This window comes from Gobius niger, assembly GCF_951799975.1.
Source record: "Gobius niger genome assembly, chromosome: 21".
In the NCBI taxonomy this organism is placed as follows: Eukaryota; Metazoa; Chordata; class Actinopteri; order Gobiiformes; family Gobiidae; genus Gobius; species Gobius niger.
In genome coordinates this window covers 10,013,499-10,033,273 of record NC_136872.1, presented here as the reverse complement: position 1 = coordinate 10,033,273, position 19,775 = coordinate 10,013,499, and the positions used below count along the sequence as shown (strand labels likewise).

The 19,775-nt window shown below is 43.2% G+C and overlaps 1 long non-coding RNA gene across 1 annotated transcript in view; it reads left to right on the top strand.

Annotated features, from left to right (window-relative positions):
- Positions 1-19,775, top strand: part of LOC306980451 — a 457,917-nt gene that overhangs the window by 312,289 nt on the left and 125,853 nt on the right. The gene's annotated exons all lie outside the window — the stretch shown is intronic.

Sequence of the window (19,775 nt, the reverse complement as noted above, 5' to 3'; positions counted from 1 at the left end):
GTTTGATAAAAATAAAAAAGCGTGTTCTTCTTTAATTCGAAGAAGACGAAAAAAGCCCATTTCAGCTGTTTTGTTCATCACTCATAAACAAAGAAAAGATAAGGCCTTCTCCCCTCCAGCCCACAGTGTAAACATATCCGACACATTCACTCGCCCAAATAATCCACCGTGCATGTTTTTTGTCACTCGGGCTAAGACTTATGCCCGTGTATCGAACGCCCTTTTCCGCCTTCCTTTTTTCAACTTCCGCATCGCGGGTGTTCCGAGGGCCCGCTCCCCCCCCATGGACCTGTCCCGTGATGGATGCCCTTAATGAAGGGTGTTAATTTAAAGTCACCTGCAGGCTATAGCCGTTTCCGTCCAGGAGGCTGGTATCATGGCGCAATGTTCTCTGCCGGCGCTGACACGACGAGGCCCAGGGAGAAGCCAGGGAGATGGAATTGGATTTGAAGCTCTGAGGCAGGTAATAAAAAGCAACACTCCCACACACCAAGGAATGTGATTTCCCCAAGTACCCCTGGCAGACATGTTGAATTTCTTCCGCCGTAATGTATAGGCGCTATTCATAACAAGGGGGAAAGGCCCAGGCGGTTACACTAGCTCAAGCTTGTTTTCTCATTAAAAGGACCTCTCCACCGTCTAAAACGCGACACCTAAGCCATATTTCTAATGTATTTTTATTAAATGCAGGAGCTCTGCGCGGCGCGGCACGGACGTCACGGGTTGCCATGGTAATAGTAACTTTGCAGTGAAACCGTATAGCGAGATGGAACCTGGTTACGCTGTGAGTGATAAGGCGCCGTTACCGGAGTTGAGATTGCAATCTAGCATAGAGGAAAATGCGCGCCGGGAAAAATGAAACGAAAACTGTTGCATGGATAGAGTAGGATTAAAATGTTCACATAAGGATTTGGTTAAATCGTCCCGCGGGTTTCTTTTTGTTCATGAATCTTGCCACATCTACTATTCATTATTTTTTCGCCTACCAAAAGGCAAGGTGGGCAAAATGTTCTGCCAACTTTTGGATGTGGGAGAGTCATCGATTGCTCTAAATTCTTTGTAAAGCGGTTCACACAATAGATGGATGGCAGTTTCACCACATTCATGTTTCCTTTTCTGGTTAGCAAGGAATACGGCATTTATTCTTGTGCAGTCGTTTCTCTTTGTCGGATTTTGCATTCACGGGTTCAATATAATGCTGCATTCAGACTTTTAGAACAGCTTCAGACACCTTGGCCTTGGTGTGTTGTTGTATAACTTGGAAATGATGTGTGCGTATAGAAAAGACTAAGTTTTAAGAAGAGATAAACTGGTTATGGCTATGTTCAGACTGCAGGGATTAATACTCAATTCTGATATTTTTTTTTTTTTAAAGTAAGATTTATTTTGCAATGTCGTTCATATTACTCTCAAATGTGATCGCCTGTCTGAACGGGATGCGGCCCAAATGTGTCGAGTAGAGGGCATGGCTCTCTGCTGTTTGAGGAAGGAAACAGCGCCGCGGATCTGGCAATGTATAAGTTTTAGGAAGCTAACGGAGCCAGTTCATCAACAACTGAATCATTGCACGAAGGGAAAGAAGACAGCTTTTTGGACTATGGACTTCTGTGGAGCAGAGAGAACGATGTCTTTAAAGCAGTACCACATAACTCACGCCCCTAGTGGCCATAAGCGCCACCTGCATGCTACGTTTTTTTACTCATTAATTGTCCGTGAGAGTAAATACTACGCTGACAGAAAAGACAAAGGGACAGAGGGATATTGTATATCCAATTACACAATGGAGATACATTTTTTTCACTCAAACTTGGCTGTAAATACTTTTTAAGTGGTGCTAGCCTGCAGTTAGCTTTGCCCGCTAGTTTCTTGGTAGTGATTTCATTAGTGTGTATTGGGGACTCTGACCCGGTGCAGGAAAGCTGCAATTGTGGTTTTCTGGCCAGAGACACCAGGGGGAGATCATCCCATTAACACTTGTATTACCCCCAGAGGGACAACAAAAAGTTACTTAGTACTGCTTTAACAAGAAACGTGCCACTTTGGAATTCAGCCGTGGAGACGGAGGTGAGTGACGAATTGCGCTAACTTCATTCCTAACAAGTGCACGTGTAGTTTTCATGTCCGCACCCGTCTACTTTAAAGCAGTACTAAGTAACTTGTTTACCTTAATAAATCTATTTTGCGGTCCCTCTGGTTGTATTAATGGGATGATTGGGGGGGTCTGTCATCTTCCCCTGGTGTCTCTGGCCAGAAAACCACAATTACAGCATTCCTGCCTACGGGTCGGAGTCACCAACACACACTAATGGAATCACGAAGAAGAAGCTAACAGGAAATTTCTCCATTGTGTAATTGGATGTACAATATCCCTCTGTCCCTTTGTCTTTTCTGTCAGTGTAGTATTTACTCTCACGGACAATTAATGAGTAAAAAAACGGAACATGCTACGACACCTGCAGTGGCGCTTATGGCCTCTAGGGGCATTAATTATTCAGCACTGCTTTAATCCAGAATGAATGGTATTTGTAGCGCATCAATGACGTGTAATAACAATTATACATCAAACTTGTATAGCACTTTTTTGGACACTCAAAGACACTTTACATGGGGGATAAAACAACAAAAAAGGGGTTTAAGGAAAAGCTAGTTTAAAACAAACTTTTTCGTCCGGAGTAGGTCGTTTAAATGCGATCTGGCCATTCAGTTTGAAATGCCATTGCAAAAAATCAGATATCGGATTTAGATTGGATCCGTATCGATCAGACTGTCATGAGGTCACATAGGGGCAAAAAACTCGGATTTGGGTCACTTTAGCCTGCATTCTGAACGTAGCCTATATGTCACATGCAGAGGCAAAGATCTGGCTCTTGTGAGCTCTGGTGACCAGGTTTGCAGTGGGAGAGCCAAACTTAATAAAGATATGCCAGAACAGGTTTGGTGAAGTTGACCAGATTCTGAAATTTGGAGAAACGTCATGGACATGGCCGTGTGATTCGTAACGGAGTGTGGGCAGGCAAGTGCAGAAGAACCTCACTTTCTATATTTGACTAATAAAGTATGAACGACTTTCTGCTTGAGGTAGTTTCCCATTATTGAGGTTGTGGGTTTGTTCTTGTTCACCCAAACGCATTCATGGAGGCGACACATCATTATAAAACCAGACCCAAAAATGTTATCACGCAGACAAACAACAGATGAGTAATTTTACTGTGGAAATGGTGTGAAATAAACATGTTTGATTGTCCACTTTTGCAAACGGGCAAATAGAGTCACATCTCATTGCACAAACAAACCAAGCGAGCTCGGGCTATTGTCCATTTTTATCCATCCAGTGGAACTAAATATTTTCATCCGATGTTACTGCTCTATAACTGTTCAAACAGGGGATTTACAAGTACTGGAGTGCATCATATTAACTGCCCTTGTGTTCAGGTGAGCCGTGTCTCCATTGTATGTTTGGAAAAGATTGCAATATCTTTTGGAGTTGTGTACTCTTTTCAAGGTAAAAAAAAAAAAAAAAAAAGTTGTTGCTTTTCTTATTTCACACTGACAATAGGACAGTACTGTTCATGGCCAGAGCAATATTATATCTCTATTCAGAAAACGTTTCAATGGCATTGTGCATTTTATTATGTGGTATTGGCTCAATATTTTTAAAAATATGCCAATGTCACTGAGTAGATTCATCGTCATGGAATCCACCATTTCCCCCATAATACATAGATTTGAGGGCCCAATCCTGGGATTTCTGCAGTAAGGCTGCTCGATTTTTTTATTCATCAAAAACTTTGCATTATATTTTCTTTGGACAGCATAAAAAGTGCTAATTATTAAATGGTCACGTTTCTAAACTAATCCTCTCTTGAAAGATCTCTTTTTCACACCTGCCCAAGCAAACCGAACTGCGCAGCCTGGTGACATCATCACACAGTGCTCTTTGTTTATGTCGGACCAAAGTATTTGTCATTAGCACTCGAACAGGAAGGGGACAAAAACACTCATCCCAGCGGTGTGAAATGATACGAGTTAGCTTTGATCTCTGTTTGTGAGATTTGCTTCTGTCAAGAGTTTTAGACACTTCTGGACAGCCAGCACCTCGGCAAAGGATATAGAGGCGTCTAAACTTCTGTTCTTTCAGCAAAAGGTGAGCACTTCAGTTGTGCTACAAGACCTGTATAGACAGAGGTGGGTAGTGCTCAGTTAGGCCTACATTTGAACTAATTAGTGAGTAAAATAAAAAAGTAACAAGTGTCACTGAGTGAATCTGTAAGTGAAAACTCTTCATTTTGATGCATAAAATAGAAAAATAGTCTTTTGTGTTCTGTTACTTAATTCATAATGATTTATTTTTATACGTTATGGTATTTCCATTGCAAATATTACAATTTTCGCATTATTTCATGTTTTGTTTCTCATAATTTATGTCACGGCTGAATCGTAAATCTGACGTCTACACTGAAACAGTTACTCAGTAGTCACAGTACTCAAGTAAAAGTACTTTTTTTTACTTACTTTAAGAAATATTTGTATTACTACTTTTGACTTCTACTTCAGTTAAATTATTTTAAAGTTACGCTACTCTTACTTGAGCAAACTTTTGGATACTCTACCTATGGCTGCTCGATTATTGAAAAAATAATAATCACGATTATTTTATCATCACAGAGCGCCGTTTCTTTTTTTATGTCAGGCAAAAGCATCAGCCATGGCATGTGAAATTCGAAGGGAAAATGATCCCAGCGGCCTAAAATAATGCAAGTCTGCTTTGCAAAAAAACCAAGATTTTTTTTTTCAATGCTTTTTTTCTTATTATGCTAATTTTGTAATCGTTTAATGTAATAACTGAAATTGTAATCACATTTTGATCAGTTGCACAGCCCTAAATCTACCCACCTCTGCTTGTGGAAATGATTCACATTTTTACTGTGACACAGTGAATACAACAGTTCATCACTCAGCGCTGGTATTTCAGCTGATCAAAAGTGGGAGAGTAGTTGTTTAGTAAATTCGTAAGCCCTACTTTGCAGTTATTTAGAAACACCATGGCAACCACAGGGAAAAATAGCACATGTTTGTCTATTTAAACAGTGTGATATTCTTTTACCACAATATCCAAGGTTATTGCATAGTTCATGTGTTTGGAAAATGATCCATAGGTTGAACACTGGCAAAAAGCGCTCACCGGCGCAGAACTCCGGCTTGTTCTGTACTGACGTCCATTGTCATTTACATCACATACCGGCTTTCCCCTTTTGTCCGACTTAAAAAGACTGCTCCCTGGAGGTCCATGGATGTAATGAGCTAAAGTCAATCAGCTCCTGGAGAGAAATCAATGCGGGTCAATACGGAGTTTCACATGCGGCGCTGCAACACAGACCGCCTGCTTTCAAAGGGGCCCCGGTTCAATGGCCGCGCTTCAGTGGCTTTAACAACAGAACGGGAGTGAGGCTGCATTACAAGAGGGTTACATGGAGATGCTGGATCGTGTGCGCCACAGCAGAAGCGCCATGTTTGTCGCTCCAATTCGAACTTTGCGGAAAAAGCAGAGCATTTAAGTCTCCACATAGAGGCCTAGAAGTGTAATTGTAGCTTAGCATTTTATATCGTAGAAGTCTTTATTTAGAAACAAAGGGAATTTAATGATACTGCAGACTCTCCCAGCTGCAAGGGTGATGTACGTATGCAGTGAAAACATAGCCAATAATACACCGATCCGATCCAACTTCCATTTTGAACACACAGTCGATCAATGTGCCAGTTACGACTCGAACGACGGCCTCTCCTCTCCCATCTCTGGCTAAGGAGTGCACGGGGCTGTCTGTAACTGCTAAATCTCTCCTCCAGTCGCCTTCCTTTTTGCCGACCAATCTCTGCGCAGGGATCGCCCAGGGCTGGAACTAAGCCACGCTGACACTGATCCGTCTAAATAAAGCGACCGCGGTCCGCGCGCTAAAGCTCCAGGTTAGCCAACGCGAAAGTGTCATTTTGTGTCAATGATTCTGTCTCCTCGCTGCCACAGAATTCAGCTTCAGCTTCAGCAACCGATTCCTCCCAGTGTGTTTGCACACAGTGGATTCAGGAAGTACTAATTCCCCCCGATTTATACCTGTGCTACTATGTTGAAGTCTAATATAGATACAGACGGCATCTCTGGAATCGCCCATATATGGTCATGTTGGAAAACAGTTAAAGGGGAAAACAATTTGGAGAAAAATTTTCTCTAATTATTCAGAAACTACTTTAACAAATTCTGAATTCTGAATATAGTTTTCTACTTTTCTACTCGGGGGGCAAAGCTCTCGATTTACCGATCGATCTACGTTCCCACTCGCACCTATGGTCATGAGATTTGGGTAATGACTGAAAGGACAAGATCGCGAATACAAGCGGCCGAAATGAGTTTCCTTCGCAGGGTGGCTGGGCGCACCCTCCGAAATCAGGGGGAGGAGCTCAGTTACCCGAGAGGAGCTCGGAGTAGAGTCGCTGCTCCTTCACGTCGAAAGGAGCCAGCTGAGGTGGCTCGGGCATCTGTTTCGGATGCCTCCTGGTCGCCTCCCGCGGGAGGTGTTCCAGGCATGTCCTAGTGGGACAAGGCCTCGTGGAAGACCCAGGACACGGTGGTGGGACTATGTCTCCGAGCTGGCCTGGTGTCGCCTCGGGGTCCCCCCAGAACAGCTGGAGGAGGTGTGTGCGGACCGGGAAGTTTGGGCATCTCTGCTGAGACTGCTGCCCCCGCGACCCGGCCCCGGATAAAGCGGAAGAAAATGGATGGATGGTTTTCTACTAAATAAAGATACAAAGACATGGAGAGGAGCAAAGTGGTTCAAAGCCCATAAATACATAAATAACGGAGAATGCTAACATCATGGTACATGAAAGCATCGGGCTAATACTAATGCTAGCTAGCACCAGCTATGACTGCCGTTTTTTCACTTCTACTGAACAATCTGCTGTGAATAAACATTCATATGGACCAGATTTAGACTTGCCTTTATTTGTATGTGATAAATAAGTTTGTATTTCGCCAGAAGACGGCTAAAAAGAGTGAAAATCAGTGTTTCCTAAAAGAGACTTGGCGAGGCCACGCCCCCCTTCTATGACAAGATGCTATCTGTATCTATACAGTTGTTGTTTTTATACCAATTGAAAATAAATGTCTATAATTGCGGCATAACAAGCAAAGTAAATAAAATAATGGATACCTCCGCCCTCTTCATCTTTTCTCGGGCCAATGTTTTAAGCCGAAAGTGCCGTAAGTACAGAGGAGTCATTCCCCGATGCTAATCTGTGCGCCGAGAACATCATTAGTTTATTTTAATGTGCCTCGATGGAAGCTGAGTGACACTAATGGGCGCCGTGTAAAAAATGGTGTCAATCTTGGCACGGCGACGGTTCAGCGAGCAGCGCATTACGGCTAAAAGTGTTCCAGGGGGCTGTAAGTGTGCCTGTTCCCTCTCGAGCCGTGCACGTGAAGGAGGGGGGGGGGGGGGGGGCACTAAGGTGATTTGAAAATGGCTTCCAATATTCATAATGGTGGGGAAATAGGGTGTGCGTGTCAGCACAAGGAGGGACGTCTCAATCGCGCTGGGGATGGATCACCGGGAGTGGCTTTCTATGTAAATACCCATGTTAAGCAGAGAGAAGCCACGGAGACCCTTCTGATCACAACATGATCGCTGCCGAGTTAGTGGAAGTGTTTTTCAATCCAATTTGCCAAATATTAGATCACCGGAGAGTTCATTTGCAAAAGCAGATCTCAGGGTTTTTTTCCAGAATCGTTTTGAATATCTGTCACTACTCTACAGATGACACTTGCGAAGCTAAAGTTGTGTCAATTTTAATTGAGAAGATTATATTTTTAAAGCACTGAAACAGACCTGGCAATGAAAAATACTTCGAGGAAAAAGCATAGATTGATTTTTTTTTTCAATGGCACTGCAAACAAACTTCAGTCTTATCAATTGAAATTTTGTAGCGGAAACTTAACTATAACCTTGAAAACCACTTGTTCCATGAAGGTTCTTGAGTCATCTTCTGTACTATAGAGATGAGAAGAAAAAAAAAGAAGAAGAAGAAAAGCATTTTCTCCTATTTCTCTTTGGCCTGTCCATATGAAACTCCTGAAAGAAAGTCTCCCTAGAAATCCCTGCTCTAGAACATCATTAGAGTACAGAAGATGACTCAAGAACCTTCACTGATGATGGACTCCTGTACGACTGAGAGCCCACACTGGTGGTTTGGGGTCATGGAACCCAGAAAACATTTCTTTTTTCTTTTATGTACAGAAAAACTATGGAATCCTTACTTGAGTCTGTAAAAATTCAGACTCAAGTAAGGAGTCTAAGTCACATTTGGGTCGCGGCTTGTCATTCCGGGGTGATTGTGGGTCCTGACGCCGTACCAGTTGACAATCACTGAAGGATGTCTGACATTAGCCATATGCCTTTCTTCAGTGGCTTGTAGCTTATTGGCATACTGTTGGTCCTTTAAAGGGTCTATACGGAGTTTAAAAATGTTAATACTAAGTATTTTCCTCCCCCTACATGTTCCAGCCATGTTCTAATGTGTAGAATGAGCCCAGACCTGTTCACCACAACTGCCTCTATAATCCTGCACTGTCACTCAAAAAGGTGTTTCCTTGTTATCCGAAGTGCCGTCATGCATGAGCTTAATATAGAAGGTGCAGTTACACGTATGACCTGAGGTGGCAGTAGTGAGTATAACATGGCCATCTTGCGTCTAGCCCCCTAAACCACATATGTCAAACACAAGGCCCTATTTAATGTGAATGTGAATTTAAGGTTTCAAAAATAAAAAGGTCAGTCTCTAGCCCATTCCTGTGCGGAGTTATGACTTTTTGAAGAAATAACCAGACTGCTCACTCCAGCCACTAGGGGGCAGCTTAAATTTTAAAAAGGAAATAATTCCACAGGTGTCCAGCAGAGGGCACTGACATAATCAGAGATCAGGATATAAACAGCACATTATACCCACGTGGCCACAGTCCCTTTCAATATGTGCGGCCCGCGACTCGCCGTGGGGGCAAAATTTCAGCCCACGACCCAAAACAACTTCGATACCCCTGGTCTAAACAAAAAAAAAGCACTTTTTTTTAGATTTGTTTGTAATCCGTTTGTAGCCTACTGCAGTTTGTAGCGCATTGAGTTGCCTTGTGTACGAAATGCGCGGTATAAGTAAAGTTGCCTATTGTCACTTCACTTGTATTATGTAAATGTAGGGGGAAAACCGTTACACCTTCTGTTCCATCAAGGGGATTCTGGGTGAAATCTTCGAATCTACTGTATAATCAAATTCAATTTCACAGTATGTTGTTGTGGACACCACTGCGCACACACACACACACACACACACACACACACACTCGAGCCCTGTTATTATCTTTTTTCTTGGTTTTTACTCTTTTCAGGGCAGGAATGCATTACCAGCAACTCTGAAGTACACCAATTCCAAAAATTCTAATCACGCAGCACAGTGGGGCCTTTTAGTCTGAAGTCTTTTTAGTCTGAAGTCTGAAGTTTTTTGTTTTTTTTTCAAATATAATACTCTATCCTCCTCATTCGAATACAATTTCATGTTCAATATCATTCCTCAAAAACATTCTTAGTGATAAAATTCACCCGAGAGAAGGGCGCTTTTTTCAAGTTTCACCTTCTTTTTCAATCTGGAAGATACGGTTCAAATCGCATTACTTCGACTTCACATCTCTGTTCGTTTTCAATACTCTTCATGGACGGAACACATTTCTGTTATCGTCTTTATTGCTACCGCCGCACACCCCGCCAGTGTCCTACACCCGCACGTCGACCACACATACACGTGACCAGCAACTTGTAAAACGGGGAATAAAAACAAATGCAACCCACGGCGCTGATGTCTCCATTGTTCACAAGATGCATTACCGGGAGTGGCTTCCTATCCAAATATCTCGAATCAGCAGGAAGAATACGCATTACCAGACCATCCCCTTTCTGATCAAACCAATTACTTATGGGATGCCGGCGCAGCAGAATCACGCAATGCGGAGAAGCTGCAGATGTTGTATGAGATTTATAAGCAATTTGCAGGCGTGATTACGGACAATTGTGGTCATTAGATCTATAAAACATGATTAAGTGGTAAATAGCCCCGGACCAAGAGTGCTGTTCCTGCATGTGACTGTATTAGCGGGGGGTGGGGGGGCGTAGAGGCTGCTTTATATGAAAAATGTTGCGTGTCCTTAGCGGCCATCTGCCATTAATAGTGCCCTGGCCAAGAGAATGGGAAAATAAGTGGACTTCAGCCCTATCAAGTTAATATCTATGAGGTGACGGGGGTCAAGTGGCTGCGGCGGGCCCTCAGCGGACACAATTTGATATGAAAGGGGGGGAAGTGGATGTTTCACCGCCTGACATTAGAGAGAGAGGAGCGGTCTGGGCGGTGTCACCTGTCGTGCATGAGAGGTCAGGCTTTCCCCATGCCTGTCAGGAGCAAAAAGTGCGGTGAAGAGTTGTATAATCCACACAGGAATATCTTGTAACAAAAGTGTTCTGCATACTTTAATTTGTGTTTAATTAGTGTTCTAAGAAGATTTCAGCCATCGGTGTTTCACACAGAATTTTGACGTAGGATTTGGGGTGCCTTATTTTCCGTTTTCAAATCATCAGAGGAGGACGGTAGTGGAGTAAGAACTGTTAGCTGCCGCCCCAACTCATTTCTAACTCTCTTACTACCTCCTGCACACATGTAGTGGCAAAATTGAATGATAGTCCGCACGGCGTATTGCACTTTGTAACGCTGCTTTTGTTCCCTCAGAACAGTCTGGTACAATCATCGTTGCTCATGAGCTTCATGTAATTGTATATTGTCCTGATAAATAAATAAAATGAAATTATACATTGTCTGACCAACCTGGATGTAGCAAACTTTTATTTCAATCTGGATAAACTCAGCAGCGATTTGAAAGATTCATTGACCTACATATTTTGGCCATCAGACCCCGGCAGTAGACTGGTGCACGGATTATAGTGCGTATGGGTGGGCAGGTTAGAATTAGGGATGTCTTCTCCCAGAGCCTGGACACTGGTGGTGGTATGGGAGACCGGTGAAGGATGTAGCAGTGTGAGGGGGTGAAGGGGTGGAGGTGGGTCGCAGCACAGCTGGGAAGCGGACGAGCAATGAACGCTGGAGATCAAACGCAGGACCGCAGGCCATGATTGGCTGCGATAAAGGTGTGGCTCTGTGCTGGGCTGAGGTGGAGGTGTGACCCCCGCAGAGGGTAGGTAGGTGACGATGAAATTAGTCTTCCAGGCTGAATGTACGCCAAGGCTTCAAGATCGGGGGTCACTGCAGTCGGTCAGCTCTTGACTCAGCAATACTATATATAAATAAGCAAGTACGTTATTGTGTTGTTTTTGTGTTCAGGTGTTAGTCACTGCGACTGAGCCGGATCACCATTGTGGGCCGACTTGACCAGGATGTTTTTGGAGATAGGGGGAAAACCGTAGCACCCAGAGAAAACTTGGCTAGCTGCCTTCAGTGCTCATTTAAAACGGTGCAGCGCCTCCTGGGTTTGTTTCAGAGCATGGTGTCCTGCACTGGTCTGCTTCCTCCTGCAGCTCCCTCCGCTCCACAACAATCTTTCACCATCTTCAGGGAACAATCTATGTGCCCAAAGAATGAGATCAGTGGACCACCTGAACATCCTGAATGACCAGGTTGTTCCATCATCAATACAAGATCTGCCACAGTGAATGTGTGCAAAAGTCAAAGCATACTCTCCTGTGAAATCATAAACCAGGCATTTATTTATTCATTAACATGTTTAAAAGATTTTCAGGCCCATTGGTTTTAATAGACAGGTGCTGGGACTCAAAACCCTGACACTGAGGCTGGAACAGTTTTCTATCAAGGTGCAGTTTATATATTTTTAATGAAGCCACATTTCTGGGAACCCCTGTGGAACCACCATAGTTTCACTGACTATAAGGTTGTAACTGTATTTCCATATACCATCAATGAAAAATGCAGAGCTTTTAATAATCTTACTGTCAACAATCGTAACTGGCTCTGTTTGCCATTGGAAAATGTAAATCACATTTTGACTGTGCAACTGCCAAAGCCGAAGATGTTGATTCCGGAGATTGAATGCAGATATTGAATTAAAAGGCCTGTGTTGAGGCGAAGAGATCCAGCCTATAATTTGATAAAAGTGACAAGGCGTACAAATCCAATGTGGAGAGAGAATTAATAATTCAGGCCTCATGAATCCTCCCGGAGACGCGGCGAACAGAGCAGAAAACAGCGGTGAGGAATGGGATCCCTGGTGAGGGCTGCTCCCTTTTCTTTACAGGTTCTGTCAAATCTGGGACACTCAGCTTTATGTTTAGAAATCCACCACTTTTAAATATTAGCTCAACGTCTGGAGAAAGTCAGGGGAGATGAGTGCAATTGGAGTTTGAGATGGAAATGTTTGGAGCACAGGTTTCTGAGCTACTTTTTACAAGGTAAAAATAGGCACAGTTTGGAGGACATGTTACGATTTGGATGACCTTCAAGGAATTGTCTAGGGGGGCAAAAGTGGATTGTGGTCCTTGCAATCAGAAGCATCCTTGGTAAGGTCAGGTGAGAGTACACGGAAAAAACACTTCTACAACGGGCGGTGGATTTAGAGTTAGTGATTCAAACTCTTGCTTGACAATGAGAAGGTCCTGGGTTCGAAGACAACGGCTGGGACATTCCTCTGTGGGGTTTCCAGGTTCTCCACATGTCTTCCTCCTCGGAGATCAGAGGTCACAATCAAGCGGACTCAGAACTCCGACCCGTACGGACCCAGAACTCGGATCAAAGCCCTTCAGTCACGAAGGCCGCTTGACTCCGAGGCGCGTCAAGGAACCTCTCGATCGCTCTCTTCACTCGGTACATGCTTGGCAATGGCTGCATTTGACATTTCATCTCTCATTCATGAAGATAAGACTAGGACCACCACCTAACGTACACCCTTTCCGATCTCTGCCCTACAAATTCCTCCCATTCCCTCTCCTCAAAGGAAGTATCTATTCTAAGGTCCCACTGGCACGAGGGCCGAATTTCCTCATGGAAGGCAGCAGTAACTAACGTCTGCATGTATTTTTTAATTTATTTTACATAGCAGCACTCATTCTTCCTTAAGGACTTCACCGTCTTCTGGGTTCGCTTTTGGGTCAAGTGGAAAACGGCAGTGTAGCGGTCATGAGCGCGTACGACATGCCATTTAAATCTGAACGCTCCCGCTGAATGGAAGTCTGTCATCATCCACAACAGCTAATAACCCAGCCCGAGCCAAATGACCTCAGCGCTCTCCTTGTTTATTGTTTAGCTCCTCCGTCCTTCCCCCTGCCCTCTATCTGGGCTTGTTTGTGATTTGCTTGGCCTCCGGTACGCTCCCAGACATGCCCTTTCCACATTAAGCTCTTGGTATTTGCCGAATGCTAACCCTCCCAACGGCCTACCTTGAAGATTACCGAGTATTTTTTCTCTCCGCATGACTGTACAGTGTTAGTGTGCCAGTCAGTGCTTGCGTAATGCCCGTCCTATTCCGAAGCCCCCAGGACGTGTAGTTGTGGGAGCGCCACATTCGGAACATACAATCGTGACTGTTTTGCCGCCAAGTTGGATTCGCGGTGCTCTCCCCGGTGAATCTCATGGCATTCGCCCGATAAGCTTTCTCTCCCTCCCAGCCGCCCGGCGCTAAAATGTGTTGCGAAGCCCCCCCGAGACCTTTCTTCTATCATCATTCGTGAACGTCATTATTTGAAATAGACTGTGTTCTTTCACTGCAATTTGCTGCAATCCCCAACTTCTAGGAAGCCATGAATGTTTTGGGTTGATGGGGAAAACCGGAGCGCCTGACAAAGAAAACTTGCACTCAGATCTCATCTTTGTTCAGTTTAGCATCCAAATAATAGTAGGTATATATTATTATGCATTTATATTACATGCATACATAACTTTGTGCTTTGTAAATGTGTGTTTAAAGGAACAGGCCACCGTTTTTCCCGAGCTTAGACAAGATGATGCCTGGTCTTTGTGTGTGCCCGTGGAAGAGCTTGGTCGCTTCTAACATCACCCCCGTTTGGTGCCATAGGAATACATTGGGAGAGGCTAAATGCTAACAACATCTATGACCGTTTTGCGTGACTTAGGGCACGCACAAAGACCAGACAGGGACGTATCAACTCGTCTAAGCTCAGGTAAGAACATATCTCAGTATGGAAAAACGGTGGCCTGTTCCTTTAAGCACGTTTGCACTGACATTGTGGGTAGGTTGTGTAGATTACTGATATAAAGAAATCTATTGGGTAATGGATTAAATTTGTGTGTTTTTTTATGTTCCTTGCTGTGAAGTGCTTTGGGCCTGATGAAGGTAGAAAAGCGCTTTATAAGTTGAGACCATTTCCATATATTAGTGAAATGAAAGACCCCCCAATCATACCATCAAAACTTGTATTGCCCCCAGCCACAGACTTTTATCCACTGACGATTTCAGGTGACAAAAATAACAGCGTAAACCAATGTCAATCAAAGAAACTAACTGCGGCAAGTAAATTAAAGAAGGTATAGCACTGACTAAAGAACAAGAAGCTTCCATTAAGCTAAATACATTTCTCGACCTCGCCTTTTCACCGTAATTGTATTTAGCTTAATGTACAGTGAAATGGGTCTCGCTGTTTTTTCTTTTTCAAAAGTGCAAATCCCGCATCAAAAAGCCTAAGCGGAATGAACAAAAAGTAGATCTGTTAAAGTTGTAAAATCCAAGTCCTAAAGTGAGCTAGCAGCAAAGCAGTCTTCTAATGAGTAAATGATGCATGAATTCCAACAGAACTATAAGTCAATTGCAAAGATTACGGGGAGGAGGGGGGGCAATTTGGTTTTTCCTCAGTTTTTCTCATGTACTCTTCCATTTGTGGCGGAAGTGTACGTAAAAGTCTGCAATTACAGCGTAGGTGAAAGAAAACCTCACATGATGTCTGGGTGCGTCCATGTCTGTATCATTGTTGTTGCCATTCTTCATCCGCACTTTGGTTTCCTGCGGGCATTGTTTGACCGGGTTTCCCTACAGTATGTCAGCGCTTACTTTCCATAATCCAATCATGTCGCTAGCCTAGCCTAGCGCCGTTGCGGAAGCTCTCCGCTAACCACTGCCCCGGGGCCAAACCTTTTTCATCCGAGAAGGGGGGCCGGGATCGCTCCTGTCCTGTTCCGTGAGAGGCGCTGGCCTACATAAGCATAATGAGCTGAGCAGTTCATGTCCATCACAGGCTAACGTGGAGGGACATATTGCTAGGTTAATAAAGAGAGGAAAGAGCTACAAATCTGCTATGGGAGTGGCTGATAGTTGTTTCTGCTCAGAAAGCTTTGACAGTGAGTGAATGGGCAGAGAATGAGAGGCCCCTGAGGCTAATCTATAGGCAATAATGAGCCTGCATTTATTTTGATGAGGATTTAGTGAGACAGAGTTTGGTGGAAATCAGGACATGGCCTACCGTTTTACAGCATGTCGTTGGCAATTGTATGTTTTGTCAAAAGTATTTGGTTTTATGTGGACACAGCACCCTCTTCGGGAGGAGTTGGATTTCCACCCTTCACCGACATTCAGAATAACTCTGGGGGACGGCCACGTGACTAAAATGAGTCCGGGATGGAATCACATAGCATCTATCTAAACACTTTAGAATCTGCTTCATGGAAACTTAGACTTTATATCTGTTGCAGCTGAACCTGAGCTCCTAAGGCTCCACAATTCTGATCGGTGATATCTACAAATGCCAGAGACACAAGAAAATAAAGCAACCTCTGCCTTTTGAGGTTATTGCAGTCGTCAAAACCTCAATGGCAATTCGATATTGATAAACCTTGCAGCCCTAGTCACGGTGCAAATAAAACTGTGAGGCCATGCTACAGCACAAAAATCAAGACAGCATCAACAGATGTCGGTATTGGTGTTACAACCCAGCTCTGCTTGGGTAGAGGGGAGTATTAAAAAAAACAAGATGGAAAATGGAGAACCCCTCCTGGAACCGCCACCTGGTGGTGGAGGGGTTTGAGCGCCCGAATGATCCTGGGAGCTCTGACTTCGTGCCCCTGGTAGGGTCTCCCATGACAAACAGGTCCTCGGTGACGGGTCAGACAAAGAGCGGTTCAGAAGCCCCTTATGAGAGACCAACAGGCCCGGATAGAATCGTGAGGCCGTCCTTCTGTGGACCCATAAGGGGCTGGTGCAATGTGATTTAGGCAGCCCCAACAACTGCCCCCAAGACCCGGAAATGGAAAAGTGGAAGAAAATGGATGGATGGATGGATGGATGGATGGATGGAAAATGGAGAAATTGTGATTTAAAAGGTAATGTAACAGATTCTTTCAAACAAAGTGGTGTTAAACTGTGAACATAAAGACTATTCACGAAGTGCAAACAAACCAAATAAACAAAGGTGGCAAACTAAACCAACTAAAGTAAACAAGTGTATTAACAAAACTAGGCCCAACAAAGTCATGACTAACAGAACAGCTGTGACTTAATGCTAAGTGAACATCCCAAAAAGCGACACAGACAAATGCCAGCAGCCCCGAACGTGCAGACGGGTGCGTCCTTAAGTAGGTGTGGCCATTTCAAGTGGTTAAAGGGTTGGTCAGTGACACAGCTGCCGCACCAATCACGAGGCAGAAGGCAGCGAACCACCAGGCCCAATCCTACTGCATAGAAACCTCAAATACGTAGCTTTTATGTCCTGATCCTTGCCCCTGATCCTTTACCTGTTAGATCTCTATGCAGTTAGTGAACTAGAGCATCAGGAGCATTTGCCCAATTTGGAAAACAAAGGGGAAGTGACATCACTAACAGCTGTTTCAGAAAGAAATACATTACCCGTACTATAGTATTGGACTACAAAAACATTCCTACTCCTTGCCATGGACTTCAACGACTCAAACATGAAACACAATAATGATATGAAGCCACACAGAAAACAGACCATGACAAAAAGCTGCTTCAGATTTACATTCCACACCTACAGCTTCATCACAGAAAGAAAGAAAAAATGCTCTGATCAAATATTCCACCAAAATCCTGTCCTGTGGTTCATCCTCAGAGAAAGATTCAATGTATGCAAATTACTGGTGGCGCGGCGGCTTATGGGACGACACATAGCTCCTAATCACCGGTGAGTTAGAACCAGAGGTCCCCATGCTCAAGTAGCTATGATAGTTAGCATACAGGCTCCTTTCCCTAACTCCTTCCTAACTGACAGCCCAATTCGGAGGCTTCTTATCATGGCGGACGCTGGCGCACATCCGGTTTGGCGTTAGACCTCTTACCAATTTCCAGATTGGGGCCAAAGGATCCATATATAAAGAACAATTTTAAGGCACGCATAAAAATATACAAAAAGGAAGGGAGCCAGGAGGGGGCCGTAACAATTGGTCCAACGACTGTGATGTAAGCAGAGTATAAAAGCATGATCATATGAAATATCACAGTCTTTGGTGACCGCTTACAGAAACAACAAAAGTTAGAAAAGTCAGCTCTGGCTAAATGAACCAAACCCAAAGAGAGTAGTTTACTTTGATGTGAGAAACAGCCAGTTATAAGACAGGCAAGTACTGATCATGACATAACCTTAAACGCTTGTTTGATCTGGACACCTGTGGTCTAGCACTGGCTGGACTCTTCTCTATAATCAAGGCGTTTGGAGCAAGACACTGGGCTTCCACCTCCTCGTGCGCCTCTAAGTGAAAAACACATGTCTCTGTCTGAACATTACATTATCTGAAATGTCAATTTTACAGATGATGAAAAGTTATGAAATGAGCAAAATTGACAGCAGAGTCATAATATGCGGAATGATCTCACCCATTATAGGTGAGCATTTCAGGTGTTTTATACTTTAGTATTGCATGCTACATGTGTAATGATGAAATTACTTCTTTAACAATGAAGGGAAAAGAAATGTAGAAATATGCTTTGTTTTTGCTTGTTTTCCTTTTAGCTCGTCGAAACTGCTATACTGCAAATAGCTGCTTTACCGCATCAGCAGCGCTAACTGCCTCAGTCTCTCTCAACATTATGTTAATTCTCTGCCTTTTTTAAATGTAATTCTTTTCTGTATTTCCACTCAGTGACATCTATAGACTGCCTTTTGAAAGCGGCTTAGCTGATGTGACGGCAGCGTGCTTGCTTTCGCTGAGTGGTGCCAGAGTTAATACAAGCAAATGCATGGGCCATTAGCTGTTTTTGAGGCAGTAATAAAACCACAGTGCATAATTCATGGTGTGCGCTGCTTTCAGGGACTGTCAGACGAGGACGGTAGGTAGCATGAAGCTGTGTTACACCAATGCGAACCCCACAGAACTTATTTAGATATTGTTCATACTTTTCAAAATGTGCTGGCAGATACATTTTAATTTTGCGTCATTTTAATATGACTTTGGCACAGTCTAATTAAATGAAAGCAATTATCAAAACCAATTCTGTTGAGTACAACAACTCCAGATCAAATTTGTCAAATTAAGAGTTCTAAATTAAATGTTTTCACAACAATTGGAAGCGGTTCCCCACTGCGACCTAACAGATTACATTGTAGTTGTCAGCGAGGATTTTCTTCATTTATTTTCATAATACCAAATGTCACCTCTAATCTAACAACCTATCCGACCTCCACCAATCACTCATACATACCACTGTCACACAGGGAAGGTAGGTTAAGGATTGAAGAGCCAGCTTTCTCTCTCTCTCTCTCTCTCTCTCTCTCTCTCTCTCTCTCTCTATATATATATATATATATATATATATATATATATATATATATATATGTATATACGATAACCACTCAACCACCTGAGCCACATATTCCCCTTATCGCAGTTTTCTCAGCATTGTTCAAATGAAGATGGACATTTCTAACCATAAATGGCCTTGCTTTGTATTGGTTAACCATTTCAATTACAGTTGTGCCCAATCATAGATGGAATTGCTCATCTATGGTCATGTTCGAAGCAGTCAGAGAGAAAAAACTGAACATTCTCCTGTGCTGAATTGTGAACATATGTTTCTACTAAATAAAGATACAGAGACCTGGAGAGGAGCACAGTAGTTCAACAGCCCATACTTGAAGGGACTATACAGAGTTTAAACATGTTAAAATTATGTATTTTCCTCCCCCTACATGTTCCAACAATGTCCGAATGTGTAAAATGAGCCCAGATCTATTCACCACAACTCCCTATAAAATCCTGCACTGTCACTCAAAACGGTGTTACTTCGGGTCCGAAGTGCCGTCATGCACGAGCTTAATATAGAAGGTACAGTTACAGTACATGTATGACCTGTGGCAGTAGTGAGTATAAAATGTCTAACTTGAATCTAGCCCTTTTAAAAATCAGACAATGTTAACTAGGAATCTACATTAGCTTCATGCTACATATGCTAACATTAGCAACAAGTGTCGTTTTTTTTTTTTTTTTTTTTTCGTTTCTAGTGAACAATTTGTTGGTGAAATATACATCAATTTGGACCGGATTTTGGCTTGACTTCATTGGTGTGTGATAAATATTTTCTAGTCGGAAAACGGATGAAAAAAGAGGCATTTCCGCAAAAAAAAAACTGAACAGAAAATCAGCTTGGGTACACAAATGTGAGTCCTTTCAACAACAGTACTAAGAATTTTACTGCATATATATTTCACTGTAGGCCTCTATTTTTAACAGAGAAGAACTTCATGCTAGTTTATGTTTCACAAGCATAG